The sequence below is a fragment of the Cibotium barometz genome, chromosome 39, assembly GCF_041138505.1.
Source record: "Cibotium barometz isolate CiBa-2024 chromosome 39, ASM4113850v1, whole genome shotgun sequence".
Taxonomy (NCBI): Eukaryota; Viridiplantae; Streptophyta; class Polypodiopsida; order Cyatheales; family Cibotiaceae; genus Cibotium; species Cibotium barometz.
Genome location: NC_141084.1, coordinates 42822381 through 42830479, shown reverse-complemented (window position 1 = coordinate 42830479; position 8099 = coordinate 42822381). Strand labels below are relative to the sequence as shown.

Genomic DNA, 8099 nt, shown 5'->3' with positions numbered 1-8099 from the left:
ATTGAGTGCAATTGATGTCAATTAAGCTTAATTTAGCTCAATTAACATTAATTGGATATCAATTAACTACGATTGATGTTAATTGAGCTGAATTGATATCAATTGGGTGTTAATTGATGTTAATTGAGTTTAATTGACATCAATTGGGTGTTAATTGATGTCAATTGAGTCCAATTAGATGTAATTGGATTGTCCAGAGATTTGAACCTAATAATTCGCGGCTGTTTAGGAGTGGACTTGATATCAGCTTGAAGCCACCAATGCTGCATCTACTCCCTGAAAAGGCTATTTTTCATCTATCTATGCCGCAATTAGGTGAGGGCAGGTGGGCTGTAGTTAAACAGGTTGCTGTGCAGCATCCTGACTTTCCAGAGCCAATCTACGCGGCAAAGTGTTTCAAGATTCTCCCTCACGGTACTCCAGCATTGCAAAGAGCTTTGGAGGAAGTTACCGTGGTTGATATTCAGCATCGAGGGATGATTTTACCGATGGCTATATCGCGCTACAGCCCACGGCCCACACTTACATCAAGGCTATGGAATGGTGGCCACGTCGAGCAGTGGATCCTAGATTGCAAGTCAGATGGCAGCAAACTTGCTATCAGAGACTACCTCGACACATGTGGAACCATTGAAACATTTCAAAATAATATTTTGTAGATCATTAACGCAGTATTGCAGACTGTGAAGTTCATTCACCACCATCACTTCCTTCACAATGATCTGCATGGTTGCAACATAATGTTGCATTTTGGAGACAAAGCTCTATATGCAGGCATTTGCGATTGGGGATCAGCATCCACTTTTCCCACCACCAAAACTTTCCCCAAACTTACATCCCTTTCTCCGGAGGTGAAGACAAAGCAGGAGAAAGACTACCCATGGGCTCCTCCAGAATGCATATCTACTGAGCCGCCTCCTTTCTCCAAGGAAACAGATATATATACACTATGTCATACTTTGCGTCGCATACTTAATTGTATGCCAGAGCCTATTGAGCCTGAGAAAAGACTTTTTGTAAAAAATATACATAGACATCTCATCGCGGGAAAGAGCCATGCTCCCCATGGCCGTCTCAACGCTTTTGATTTATCTCTATGCATGTCTGGATATGGTTACGATATTGTACCAAATTCTGGTTTACGACCACTTGATGATTGAATATAAGAGCATGCTAAGCAATTTAAGTGGTGTTGTTCAATGAATTGATTACGTGATTTAAGTGATGAGAGTGAACTATGAAGTCTAATAAATTTAAGTGGTGTAAATCGATAATTTAAGTGGTGGTGTTGAATTAATTGATTACGTGACTACAGTGATGTGTCTGGATTATGTACTTGCAGTTAAGTGGTATAGTTGAATTAATTGATTACGTGACTTAAATTATGTGATGGAACATGTACTTGCAAATATGATCGAAGAATTATTGATAACTTGAGAACTATTTCTAATCGTGATGTTTTGTGTTGCAGATATGGCCGAAGAATTGAATTATGAGCAAGCGCAGCAGATTACAAATTCGTTGTAGTCCTCAAAATCTTGCTGCCATTGCGCAAATACAGGAGGACGAAGGCGAGCTCGAAGGCGAACCGTTGAGCTTGAAAGAGGTTAGAAAACTATGCAGCAATCACTTTGTCCGAAATACTCTATTCAGAATCAGCGGCAACACCAAAGAGACTGCGCCACTAAAGTTATCTGACTTGCAACACGTGGGGCTGGCTAGAGTGCTTCTACAACGATTCATACATCAAGAGCAAGCGCTCCCGAACAACAACCAAGTGGCCATGTACTTCGTCCAACAATGCTATGTGCAATACATTTTACGACGTCGAGTTAATTGGGATGATCGTCCTCGCACAGCCCGCGTTGGTCGTGGACGAATTGCTGACAAGGTGGCGCCAGCTTGGAAAACAATCCCCCACCTCCTGGCAAACGACCAGTGGTTCTATTGCCTGAAGAGCACGAAGTGATTGAAACCTTGGCGACGCAAGGAATAGACCTCGCTAGCCAAGGTGAGACAGTGCAAGGCCTCCGAGCGACCATTGCAGATCTGCAAAACAGACAACACAAGAGAAGAGATATCCTATCTCTATACTCAATTTGAAGTGTGAGTCATATACTCTACACAACAAAATCGAATAAATGAATCAAAAGTAAAACTCTAAATTACCTCCAAGTGTGAGTTAATGACTCCACAGAATAGCAAGTAATAACTAGATTTAATTTGAACCTAAACTATCTTCAAGTGTGAGTTTACACTCTACACAATGATAGATAGTAACTAAATATTTCTAAATCAAAGTGTGAGCTTTCGCTCTACACAATGATAAAGAACATCAATCTAATTCTTAATGTCTCTGATGATTAAGTGTGAGACTATGCTCTAACACAAAACATAGAGATAAAAACTAACACATAAAAAATATAATTAATTTTTCTATAAAAAAATAATTCTTAACAAAATTTTAATTCTTAATAAAATTACAATTCTTTTTAAAATTTTGTCCTGAAAAATTACCTTTAACTCTCTAAAACTCCAACTAACTTTAGATCACAAATGACTAACTGTGAGAAAAATGACGTCGCCGGTTGTATATATAGAAAAATATTTCGGTCGAAACAATTTTCCGATCAAAAAATATTTCGATCGAAATTCTTTTCGATCGAAACTGTTTTTCGATTGAAAAATGAAAAAATTAAACGACACAACCAGATTGGTGATGTGGCAACGTTTAATACGCCCGTTTAATTCCTTGGAGTCATATAAAATGGCATTAAACGCGTATTATTTGTTTCACATTTAACGTATAATGCAACTTAGAGCAGATTCAAGACGTGTTGGTCCATGGAAAGACCTATATCTCCCTACGATGCAATACGAACAAGTAGAGGTAATGCCTAGCTCCAATGGAATGCAAGCACTCCTTTCGCACTAGGGACTCAACCCGGTTAGGTGCACGAAAGCTTATCCTCTAAAGGAGAGATGCCTATGGCTACCATCACATGACACTAGATTAAGCACACACACAAGCTCAACTTGCCCTCATTCCTACACACCCATTCATTCACAAATACAAGCAAGAGGAACACAATCACTATGCACACAAACAAAGAGAAAGACCTCACTCCACTCCTATCTTCCTACAAGCATGCACACACTCAAGCATCAAGCTTCCATGAAAGCTTCAAATCAGCCCACATACACAAAAATGAAATACTAAAAGCATGCATAAGAGTGAAGTGATTAGAGAAGAGGATGAGAAAGACTCATGACATTGCTATTGATTCAATGAAGAGATTTACCTCATACAAAGATGTAGATGGGGTGAGAGAAGAGTCTCCACCTCTATGGAGAAGAGAAAGAGTTTACCTCATACAAAGATGTAGATGGGGTGAGAGAAGAGTCTTCACCTCTATGGAGAAGAGGAAGAGTAGCTCTCTCAAAGGAGCTCTTGCATCATGAACTTAGCCCAAAGTGTGTGTGAGCTCTCAAATGAGCCACTATTTATGCTAAAACTCCTAAAACTCCCAAAACTCCCCATGTGGGATTATTCTCAAGCCCACTCCCACACTCTCCTACAACTTGGAACTCTCTACAAGAGCCCTAAGTAAGAATGTCAAGTCTCTTGTTTTCCTGCTTCCATCTTTGTGTTGCATCCTTGCATTGATCACCACTCGTCACGCAACATTCCCCCCTTCCTATTTTTCGCACGTCCTGGAGCGCGTAGACGCAAGGAAGAATAGCATCGCCAGTGTGTTTAGCTTTTGCACTAATTGGAAGCCGGATCTCCATTCAATCTCGTCTTTGATGCAATCATTAGCTCCCAAGTAGTACAAGTACTCATTCTTCCCTACAAAGTTTGGAAGGGGAATAAAGTCCTCTTTACCCACATCTTCTCTTTCTTTTTGTTGTTGTTGTCTATTTTCGTTGACTTCCTGTTTGCGAAACTTCCGGTGACTCTTGCAAAACTTACGTTTCGGTTTGTCACTAGGAATACTCAGCAAGACCTGTCTGCCCTTTAACAACAATCTTATCTTCTCTAACTCTAATTCAGGGACTATGGCATCGTCATCAGAATCCTTCTCATCAGAGGATTCTAAGCATCTATCCTCATCTCCTTTGTTAGCTGAGCCGTACTCAAGAGGGGATACTTCCTCTACAGATACCACATCTCCTAGCAATAATGATTTGTTTGCTTCATATCTAGGGGCTTCTTGAGGTTCCTTTGCATAGATCGGTCTTAGCATTCTTACGGGAATAATGTCATACCCATCTAGATCACAGAACTGTGTTTGCCTTGGCAATGCACAAGTGTCTATGGTAGCTGAAACATGGTTCCATTCTAAGGGATCTATCAAGTTCTCAGGAAAAGGTATAGGGATATACGCCTCATCCATCACACTTCTGTCTATGGTAACATTTCTAGGTTGCAAGTCTCGACAAGATGCTCCACAGATCCAAAGATCAGCTCTTCCTTCAGACATAGTTGCTCCCGATGCTTCTGAAGAAGAGTCAAACTCATCCACAGGAGAGTGCGTCACATCTCGATAAGCATGGTTTTTCAGATTCACCCTCGTGGTTACATTCTCATGTCTGAGGTACAAGTAATTGTAACCCCAGTCTTGAATCATTTTGAATTGGCCTTCCTAGGATCACGTCATAATTTGTGTTCTTGCCAAAGTCTACAATAGCAAAGGTATGTTCGTACTCAATGCCACCTAACTTGACTATAACGTTCTCAAGCAATCCTATGGGACTCTCTAGATTTCCGTCTGCCAACAATTGTAAACTCATCCTTGTACTTCTAACTACAGGTTTTTTCCACATTTCCCATACAGTTTTTGTTGCTATACTCACCCCTGCTCCGCTATCTAGAATAGCTATAGATTCAATCTTGTTGATCTCCACAGGAAGCGTAGTATTTCCTTCATCTTCTTCATAATGCTTGCCAACTTTGTTCACAGGAAACAGAATTGTTTGCTTAAGCATTAGCTCAGAAGCCTTTGCCTTCAACAACTCCTTAACCTGGATGTTCTGGTTCCACAATCCTTGCTCAATTAATTGTGTAGCCACTTCTCCCCACAATCTTGGCCTAAGCTTTAAGAACTTTGACTGCATTGGTATGAGGTAGATCATCCCCTTCAGGCATTTCTGGAAAATGTAGAGATACAACTTCACTTTCCTTTTCCATGCTTGGCGTGGCTTCTGGTATCATCTCTAAGTTAGGCTTCAAAGAAGCATGTCCTCTTGCGTACATAGATGGTGGGCCGTCTATTAGAGTCTGAGTATCCCTAATCAACTACTTATGGATAGCCAAGTTGATTGTCTCTTCACTCACGAGGGTTGGGATATTCTTGCAGCTTCTTAGGCAGCTTGGTCAGAGCTGTGATCCTACTATTATACGCTTCAAGCACTGCATCTAAAGGCTCGTACACCTTGTCCACAAAGACTGATCCTCCTGAGCTTTCCTCAGACTCGGATACTTTTTCCTTTTGCTCATTTGAGTTTTCTCTCCTATTTGTTTCGTTTTCAAAATTCCTTTTAGCTCTTTTGGGATAGAGTTTCCTCCATCAGAGCTCTTCTGCTCCTTTGACTTCTTACTCCCCTTGCTGCGTGGTTTACGTCGAGTCGATTTCTTTCTCTCTTTTCCATCTTTGGATAGAGCCTTAATCCCAGAGGGTTTCTCAACAACCTCTTTGACATTATTTTGCGCTTGGGCTCTAGTCACTACTCTTAGCGACACTAGCTCGTTCTCCTCCTCAGATATCATGGGTGATGGAATCACTTCAACATAGTTGAGGGATGCTTTAGCTTTTTGTGCTGCCAGATCCGCAGGCTTCAACAAGCAATCCTTTGGTAGATGTTCAATGCTACACCCTAGGCAAAATCTCTCTATAGGTGGAAATGTAGATGTTGTGCCTATGTTAGCTAAGAGGGGTCGTTTCTTGTTTGGACATTCTCTCGCCCAATGTGGTCCACCACATTCGTAGCATGGTCCTGTTTGTTGCATGGGGTATAGTCTCATTGTAGGATATGGTCCTGGATAACCTTGAGTCTTGGTTGGCTGAGATCCTAAAAGCATCAAAGAGCTTGGGTCTCCATTAAAGTCATGAACTAGGCTTGGTCCAGTTGGGTTCTCAAAGTAGGGTTCGACAAGAGGATGTTCCTCTTCGATGTAGTATGGTTGAGAGCTAACCATCTCCATACCTAATTCAGGATTCTCATATTCCACATATCTAAAGGGAGCCGTGCTAGGTGGAGGAGATTGAGCTCCTAGCATCGACCATACTTGCTCTTGAGCAACTAAGGTTCTCTCATGGTTCACAACTTGCTGCCTAGGTGCAGAGTTGGCTACTTGTTCCCTTTGTATCCTTGCAATGTGATTGCAGTCCCAAGTCACATGTGTGTAGTTCCATTTACAAAGCTGGCACCACTTCTTTGTTGGTTGATTGCCAACCAATGGTGAGAAGGTTGGGCACTGCTCGGTTTTATGGCTACCTCCACATCCTGCATAGACGTAGGGGCCTGTAGGTACAATATGCATGTATGATGGTTGGGGTCAGGAGGAAGGTCTGTAGTATTGCCCCATCTTTTTCAATACTATCTCGGCAATCTGATCTGGATTAACTGATGGCACACTAGAGTCAGAGCCCTTTCCAGATCTACGTTTATCGTCCAGATAACTATCTTGGTTTCCCATGCCAGTCATGTCAAAGTTATCGTAATCCATGGCATCCATGCAACACTCATTGAAGATGACATGCTTCTTTGCGTATAAGTGAGCGTGAAGCGTCTTGTTTCGTAAGCCTTCCAGGAAGATAGAAATTAATCTTCCTTGGCTTGGCTTCTCATCGTCTCGTCAGGGCATCGATTGATATACTGCTTTAGCCTATTTACGCAATCTCGCACAGATTCTTGATCTTTTTGCTTAAAAGCGTAAATTTGAGCTACCGCATTGTGCTTAATTCCCATTTTTGAAAACGTAGCTATAAAGCTCTTTTCCAGCCCATCGAAAGATCTCTTTGCCTCAGTCTCTAAAGTCTAAAACCATGATAAAGACTTACTCTCTAGCGTCAAGCCAAATCCTTCGATTTGCATATGCATATCCATGACTTGCTCCGCATGTATAGCTTGGTTAAAAGCTGCTATATGGTCATATGGGTCACCGGATCCGTCATACTTCTTGACAAGCTTTTGCAGCGCGGAGATGGTCTCACTTTTCTAGAATATTCATCGCCATGTCTCCTATATGAGTCTCGGCCTCTAACTCTAGGCTCTTCAAATGTCAGTTCTCTTGGTCTATGGGGTTCTCTTGGAGGTACATATCCACTTGCTCGTGGTCTTTCTTCTCCCCTAGATTCTCTAATAGCCTCGGGTCTCCTCGTAGGATCAATCGTTGTGAAAGACTGGTCCTCTAGCAGTTGTTCGCATGGAAGGTGTTGGTCGAGCCACACTTGGGATTCTAGCCCATGGTGGTGCTAGTGTTTCTCCTCGAAAGGCAGATTCATCTGGACGTGCCGTGTCTAAGGTAGACACCTCTCAGTGAAAAGGGGTCTTCCTTTCCATGTCAATTCCCTAACCTCTGGCCATTCAAGGGTTCTAAATTCGTTCCCCCATCTATCATGAACACGCTTAGTGAAACCTTCTAGATGCTCTACAGTTATTGTATGCGTGACTGGAAGCTCTAAGCTCGGGTGCTTAGTGGTTGCATAGTAGGTTTCTACCACATCCCTATACACCTCTTTAATTAGGTCGTCTTGATAGATTTTAACTACTGGAATTTCTTTTACTATTTCCCATGGGTTTTTCTTGGTCTCTTTTTCTTTACCCGTTCTTTCTCTATCCTCCCAATTCATGTCAGAAAACAATTCTTCAAGTAAAGAAATGGGCGTACCTAGTCTGCGTGATGTTCCTGGCACATTTGGGTCCGATGGAAGCTACTCCTTCAGCTTTGCTTGTGCGCTAGGTTGAAGTACACCCAAAGCATCCACTTGTTCAGAATTTTTGGTGATCTCGTAGCGTACTCCATTTCTACCCATGTACATATCATCTTGGTAGTTTACCCATGGTGTTGGTTCAAACGCAGAATGAATGTCTGC

The 8099-nt window shown here is 41.9% G+C and overlaps 1 pseudogene; it reads left to right on the top strand.

Moving 5' to 3' along the window:
- Positions 1-302: 302 nt before the first annotated feature.
- LOC147616115 (uncharacterized) lies at positions 303-2103 on the top strand (annotated as a pseudogene).
- The last annotated feature ends 5996 nt before the right edge of the window (positions 2104-8099 follow it).